Raw genomic sequence first — 7875 nt, forward strand, 5'->3', positions numbered from 1 at the left:
GCTTTGATATTTTAGAGTCTTCATCTACCCCTTCTCCATGTCCTACTGCCATGTGAACACATGCATACTAGGGCTAAATGCACCAAACCTCTGAGAGACTGCTCTAACTATTTAAGAGAACCAGCTAGAAGTTGGTACAAAGATGTCTACTCCTTAACGTGGGTTAACCACAAACTTATTTAAAACTCTCAAAATCTCTCTGGAGAAATAAATTTTTTTAAAGCTCTTAATGCAGAACACTTTTTGAAAGAATTCTAAAGTATAGGGTTTATGTAATCTTTGAATAGTGAATAAAAGTTTGAATAATATTTAAAATGAAAATTCAAGTATGTTTAAACTGAAGAACTTCCAAGATTCAGAATGTTCCACAATTGTAACCAAGAAGTTTGCAACATATATTGCAATGAAGAAGACAACAAAATGGCTTGAGCCACATGTGAAAGATTCATAATGTTCTTCCTTTCAGCATTGATGAAACCAGGTGGCTAATATTTTTAGACACCAGTTTTTCTCTTCAGAAAGCTTCTACTAAGCTCACAGATCTACTCATTCACTGAATGCAGGATAGCAATCTTTTCTCTTTAGCCAGAAGCTCAGACCAGTGCAAAATTCATAACATGAAGAATTTCCATGTGAATTAATACCTTGGAAGTGAGGATACACAAATTTTAGCAAAGTTATTGAGGAAGGATCATTTGGAAAATGACCACTCCCTCAAAACTAGACTAAGTAATTAAATCTGCCAACATTCTAGCTGCTTTTCCCAGGTCTTATTTTGAAAAGAAATATAAAAGTACTGACATTGCAAGAGATCATGCTTCTGCCAAAAGGTTATGTAAATAAATGACCCTAAAATGATTGTCTTTTGCTCAATATAATTTTTTTCTTAAATTTAACCTTAAGACTGAGTCAAGTTAGTCACACAATTATGGCAGAAATATGCGAAAGTGACAGAAGTATTTATACTCTTCAAAACCCACAGGTGTGCAATACTAAATAAAGAAGTAAACTGAATGACAATAAAACTTTGTAATGAAGAATTGCAAAATAACTTTGACCTCCTTTTGTAACACTGAATAACCTGAGTGAAGGGAAAAATGATTAAAGCCTGGTAATAGAGCACTTAGCAAACCCTTTGCCATCAAATATTTTGAAGCAAAAAGCCATATGTTCATTCAACAATAACCTTTCCAAGGAATGAACCTTTTGAGGAATTCGTATCTCAATAAAAGATTTCCAAATTTTGGTAATTAGACAATTTTTAAGAAAGAAAAACTCTTTAAAAATATAGGTATTATTTGTCTAGTTTACAGATGAGGCTTTCTAATTAAATTAGCAAAACAGTTACACTTTTGGTTACAAAACTACTTGCTTCTATGTGGGTAGCTTTCAATGGAAAAGAGTGTTCATCATTTTGAAATATTTTGTATATAATCTGAAGATCAGTGTTTCTGGCACAAGTTTATGCTTTTTAGCATAAACTTGTGATAACCTATTTTTATTTTACAATAAGAATATTCAGTCCACAGTGAGAGAATTGCACCCTATTCATAGTTCCACCGATAAGCCACATGAAGTAGGATAAGTTAATTAGCTTTTCTTTGCTTCAACTTCAGTGTCTGAAAAAAGGGGAATAAACATTATCTGTGCTGCTTTTCACAGGAATAGTTTGAGGATAAAGTAAAACACTAAAAAGCACTTTTATTTTTTTTCAAAACACAATATAAATGCTATGTCATGATATTGTTAATAATTTTACAGGTACCTTTTAGTGTTACCCCCAGTCAGATGTGTGCTTAAGATTAGGCGTTCCTATAAGAACATAGGTTGAATAGTTTGATTGCATTTTAAAAATAATAAATCACAAAACTAAAATGTTTGAACAAGGTCACTTAGCCCTCTCCCCAGGTGGTTAGTTTATATTACTATTATCATCAGTATTATTACTTTTTAGGTATATGTTTAAAAGAGGAGATCTTTAATATGTCAGCTTAAATGGAAAAATGTGTCCCTGGCACAGGTGGTTTTCAGAAGAAAAGCCGATCTTCACAAGAGCTGTGTCCTCGGTTTTTATTTTAAAGTGCAGAACCTGGGTGGGGAGGGACAGAGTGGGAATTCCAGGTCTGTCACTGAGGAACCAGCTCCCTCAGAGAGGCTAGAGCAGCATGGATGCGGACATGCAATCTGTTTTCAAAGTCGTAGCCAGAGAAATCCTCCTGTAAAACCAAAGAAAGACATTTACTGACTCTGACCTGAGTTTTTGTAATACTGCACTGTGAACTAGGCTAAGTTTTGTATTTTCCAAAGTAAAATCCCTTACATTTCTACTAAAGTTCTCAAGTTCACTTCATTTTCTAAGCCCCAAACCTCAAACTTCTTGTTCATCTTTAAAATGCCAACCACATGTCATCGATGTTGTTGGAAAACTTTCCTCATGTTAGTCATGAAGCACTAGTCTTAAGCTCTGCTCAACATGAGCTGCTGCTTGAAATTCTTAATCCTAAGAACCTAGTTATGAAATCAAGTTATTTTCCCATGCAAACAAGAAGCATGTTCATAAAACAGGATGAGCAAGTTCATACTGATTTTTTATGATCTTGGAAATTGCACTTAAAGTCAAGTGCTCACTGATTCAATTAGTCATCACTTTCCCTTTCCAGAAATATTTTCAACTAGAACAACCATCTCACAAAATTCCTTGAATTCAGACTCCTGTGTACACTACAGTGGATGAGGAGAACCACTTGGAAGATGTTGATTCAGTAAATTACCTTTGCTTGAAGAAGTAGAGTTCTGCCTCTTGCTACAGTCTATGAATGGAAGAAAAGATAAAATGTCTTAGTATCTATAATATGTAATTACATATAGTCAAGCAGAAAATGCCATAATGGGGTATGTTAATTAAAACAATTCATAGTAGACAAAGAGATGAGTCAATTGCTCATTCAAGTATAATGACTCAAATTTTCTTTCATATGAAGATACTTACAAGTTTACATCTAGACATTAACTGAAAAATAATTTCATAATTTTCACTACTATCCTATGAAATATTACAACTGGGAAGAGTTGTCATGATTTAGGTTAAGATCTCACTAAGTAACCTAAAATTAGTGATAATTAAAAGGCTTATTTGGAATTAGTAAGTTATATCTCCTTTTGAAGGCGTTATTAAGTGAGAACATCAACTTTTTTTCCCAAAAACAGAACAGTGTTGTTATATTTTATGTATATATGTTAAGGTTACACAAAGAGTAAAAATGTCCTTAAAATAAAGAACATCTTATGAGGAATTTCTATCAAAATTCATAAAACTGATTTTCTATTTTTGACATTGGAATTCCATATGAAAAGATTTACCAACTAAAAGCATATCTTTGGCAAAGATAGGCTACATATTTTTGGGTTAAATTAATATCATACTTCTGTTGATTTAGTTCAACCTTTACTGGGTCCAACATCTTTGAAAGCCAAGTTGAATTAACTAAACATTAGAATTTAGAAAGCCAGTATTTCATAACTGAGTCCTAAAAGAAGGTATCAAGCATATTTGGGCATTACTGAAATGCTATTTTAAAAAAGAAACAACTTCCCTTTTACACTAACTTAGATATATACTTAAAAAATCCCCAAAATTGGTTAATAGAAACTGACAATTAAAAATTTTTAAAACAATCACATATCATTTTTATCTATTTCACTACATCTTTATTAAATTAGTAAGACATATACTGTTTATCCTGTTCGTAGGTTAGGAAGAAGGTATCTGGTTAAGTAATTTAACCAGAATGAGACACTAGAATAAGTGGCAGAGCTATAATCATAATGGGATTCTTTGTTCTTCTGAATAAGCACACTGCATCATATCACATCATTCTAAAAAGGCAATGATTTTCCCTCAAATGAAACTTTATCTGAAATTTAATTTGTAATTAATTCTAACTCTAGATAAAAAGTATTTGTCCTTCAACTCTATTTAAAGATAGGATCTTTAGGGCCTCTCGGTGGCGCAGTGGTTGAGCACTGGCCTGCGAATCTGCCCGCAGCCTCTGCAGCGCCATTTGATTCCTGGCCGACTGGCAAGGGTCCCACGTGGCACACAGACCTCTCCCGCCACGCCCGCAGCTCCCCTCAGCAGTGTGTTTCGTCACTCTGCCTGTTCTACTCCCTGTTCTGGCTCTGGTGAATTCTCTCACCCTCCCGCGCTTCTGACTGTACCCAGTGCTTGTATAAATAAATAAAAATAAAAATTAAAAAAAATTTAAAAAAATAAAAAAGATAGGATCTTTATCTTCTTGGACTCATTTTACATGAAATCAAGGAAAACAAAACAAAACACTGCACTCAAACTATTTTAAAATGAAGAGTGCTTTGTGCCTGCCTGTCCGTTTTCACATTTCTACTGATGAACATTATTTAAGAGAATACACAAAGTCTTACCTCTGGTTTGTCTAATAAAAGACATCCAAGTTCATAGCAAGCATATGGCTGAACATACAAGTTATTTTGACGACACAGCTCATCTTTAACAGCTCGTTGAAAGAACTGAAAGAATACAAATTTTGTTTGAATTTATTTACCTACCTAGCTTCATTTTCCTACCTAAGGCTCATCACATCTTCAAGAGGCTGAAAAGAAGGAACTCAGCAATTTCTGTATTCTACAATATATCAGATTTTCTCTTCTTTTGCATCTTTATTTCTTCCTATTCCTCCTCATCCATGTCTTAAAAGGCCTTTTACATGCTTGGCTGATAAACATCCTTCAGAGTATGCTATTCACTAGTGAGTCCAAATTGTGCTACTTAATTTCCAGTGGATATACCAGCCTCCACTGATTTATTGCTAAGAACATCTTTGCATCTCAAAGTTTGAACTATCGCACTTTAATAGTTAAACAACATATAAGCCAAGAACCATCCCTTATGCGTGTCTCAACTGTATCTTGCTGGTATTTACGTATATGAAATATAGTTATTTAGAGCTATGGAATTAACTATCATAACCCCACATTAAAGGTTAATTAAAAATTATAATACAAGTACATCAATGGTCCAGGATTTAAAGGCCAAAAGACTATCAGTATACATGAACTCTTTCATAGAGCACTCAAATCAATACCACAATACACTTTAAAAAAAAATCGCTCCAAATATCTGAGAATATGCTCCTTTTTCATACATGTCCACAGCATATCCTAAAACATCTTTCTAGATCTTACCTCCAGCACTGCAGTAATAAAAGAGAAGTGAACGTGCTGATGTGCCTGATCATCTTTGTTTTTTCTAACCATGGGGCTTCACTCTACTCCTTCAAAACTGTCCATCCCTCCTCCTCTAATTGAGACTGTCATTTTGAGAAATAGCTAATGCCAGCAAAGAAGTCCATCAGTAAAGAGGTTTACTATGAATCTGAAGTTACATTAAAAACTACTATTAACCACCATCAAACTTCTAACAGCAAATAAAGTGAATAAAAGTTCACAATGCAGTAGGAAGGTTAATGCTAATACATTTAAATTCCCCTTACTCAAGGAGCACAAGGGATTGAGGTGATGGTGCACGGGTGCACTGGTGAAGGAAATGCTATGGGGACTACACCTGAGGGAGTGGGGGGAAGCAAATATTGTTTAAAAATGAACAATGATGTAAAAAAATATATTAAAAAAAATCTTAAAAAATTCTCCTTACTCAGAGGCATGCACCTAGCCTCTTTTCAGTTTATTTTCCTCCACAATGACAACAACATGAACTGCTTACCTGAACAGCATCTTCTGAGTTTCCGAGACATTTGTGAATGGCACCAAGAAGCAAATACTTTAATCCCACAACAGATGAATCATCTACTTCATGACAAGCTTAAAGAGAAGTGAAAACAGCAGGAGAGAAATACATTCATTTAATTCTCTAAATCTGAAAGTTAAGAATTTCAGGGCCTCCCCGGTGGCGCAGCGGTTGAGCGCTGGGTTGCGAAGCTGCGCGCGGCCTCTGCGGCGCCGGTTCGATCCCCGGCTGCTCCCCGGCCACCAGAGGAGGGTCCCACATGGCGCGCAGACCTCTCCTGCCGCCCGCTGCTCCCCTCAGCAGTGTACTTCGGTCCTTCTGCCTGCTCTGCTCCCCGCTCTGGCTCTGGTGAATTCTCTCGCCCTCCCGCGCTTCTGACTGTACCCAGTGCATGTATAAACAAAACAAACAAACAAACCAGCAAACAAATAAATAAAGCATGCCTCTATAAAAAAAAAAAAAAAAAAAAAAAAAAAAGAATTTCATTGATTAGTGTTGGTGACTTCTTCAGTTCATGATTCTGCTCAACACTTAAAAGCTTTTCTCCCTTTCCTCATCCACTAGTGAGTATCCTTAGCAAAAATAAAACAAAAACAAATATATCAAACCTTACAGTGCCAAGAAGTCTCAAAATTGCATCATATTGTTACTAAGTGAAAGAAGCCAACCTGAAAAGGCTCCACACTATATGATTCCAACTATGACATCCTGCTAAAAACAAAATTATGGATAAATCATTGGAATTCAGGGGATTTTTAGGGCAATGAAACAACTTTGTATGACACTGTAAGAGTGGATATATGTATTTGTCAAATCCCATAGAATCTACAAGATAACAAATCCTCATGTAAACTATGGACTTCGGGTGGTATGATGTGAGTGTTGGCTCACTGGCTGTGCTAAATGTACTGCTCTGGTGGGGGATATTGATAGTTGGGAAAGTTGTGTGCATGGGGCAGTGGGGGAGGGGATATGGGTGAACACCAGACTTTTGCTCAGTTTTGCTATGAACACAAAACTGCTTTAAAAAATTAACGTCTGGGGCCTCCCCGGTGGCGCAGCGGTTGAGCGCTGGGTTGCGAAGCTGCCCTCAGCCTCTGCAGTGCCGGTTCGATCCCCGGCTGCTCCCCGGCCACCGGAGGAGGGTCCCACATGCGCGCAGACCTCTCCTGCCGCCCGCTGCTCCCTCAGCAGTGTACTTCGGTTCTTCTGCCTGCTGCTCCCTGTTCTGGCTCTGGTGATTCTCTCACCCTCCCGCGCTTCTGACTGTACCCAGTGCATGTGTAAACAGAACAAACAAACATAAATAAATAAATAAACATGCCTCTATAAAAAAAAAAAAAAAAAAAAAAAAAAAAATTAACGTCTGGGGCCTCCCTGGTGGCACAAGCGGTTAAGACACAACCTATGAAGCTTTCCGCAGCCACTGCAGCACGAGTTTGATCCCCGGCCAGGGAGCTACCCACAGGGCACAGCAGACCTCTCCTGACTCGCCTGCTGCTCCCCTCAGCAGTGTATTTCAGTCAGTCTGCCTGTTCTGCTCACCACTCTATCTCTGGTGAGTCCTCTCACTCCCCGCATCTCTGGTCTGTACCCCAGTTCTTGTATGCATAAATAAATAAATCTTAAACAATTAATAAATAAAAATTAAGGTCTGTTAAAATAACGATATTAATTTTAAAAACCATGCAGTGGGTGCTTTTACATGTTTGTATGAGGTACTGCACTTAGAGAGGGCCAGACCTGATTTCTCCACTTCAAAAAGCTTGCCATCTACTGTGGAGGACAGACATTCCTATTGGAGGATGACATGAAGTTTCCAAGGAAATGAAAAAGGTGGAAGTTGGAAACAATGATAATACAGACATTGAGATTTGATAAGATCTTATAAACACACACATATCCACAGTGCTATATATACATAACAATGTAGGCGTGTGTGTGTGTGTGTGTGTGTGTGTGTGTGTGTGTGTGTAAATATACATACAGAGCTCAAAGTTCCCAAACAATCAGAAGTAGTTGGAAGAGCTGGGTAGAATGGAAAGAAGGTAAAGGTACAGTGTGCACCTAGAGAAGCAGCAGATGCGTCTACA

The 7875-nt window shown here is 37.0% G+C and overlaps 1 long non-coding RNA gene across 1 annotated transcript; it reads right to left on the reverse strand.

Moving 5' to 3' along the window:
- Positions 1-1783: 1783 nt before the first annotated feature.
- On the reverse strand, positions 1784-5889 carry LOC119256642 (uncharacterized). The gene is made up of 4 exons (XR_005127850.2): positions 5759-5889; positions 4441-4545; positions 2772-2810; positions 1784-2216 (listed from the first exon to the last, which is right to left on the reverse strand). It is a non-coding gene; the product is annotated as an uncharacterized LOC119256642 (long non-coding RNA).
- Positions 5890-7875: the final 1986 nt, after the last annotated feature.

This window comes from Talpa occidentalis, unplaced genomic scaffold (genome assembly GCF_014898055.3).
Source record: "Talpa occidentalis isolate TD23 unplaced genomic scaffold, MPIMG_talOcc4v2.1 talOcc4.354, whole genome shotgun sequence".
NCBI lineage: Eukaryota > Metazoa > Chordata > Mammalia > Eulipotyphla > Talpidae > Talpa > Talpa occidentalis.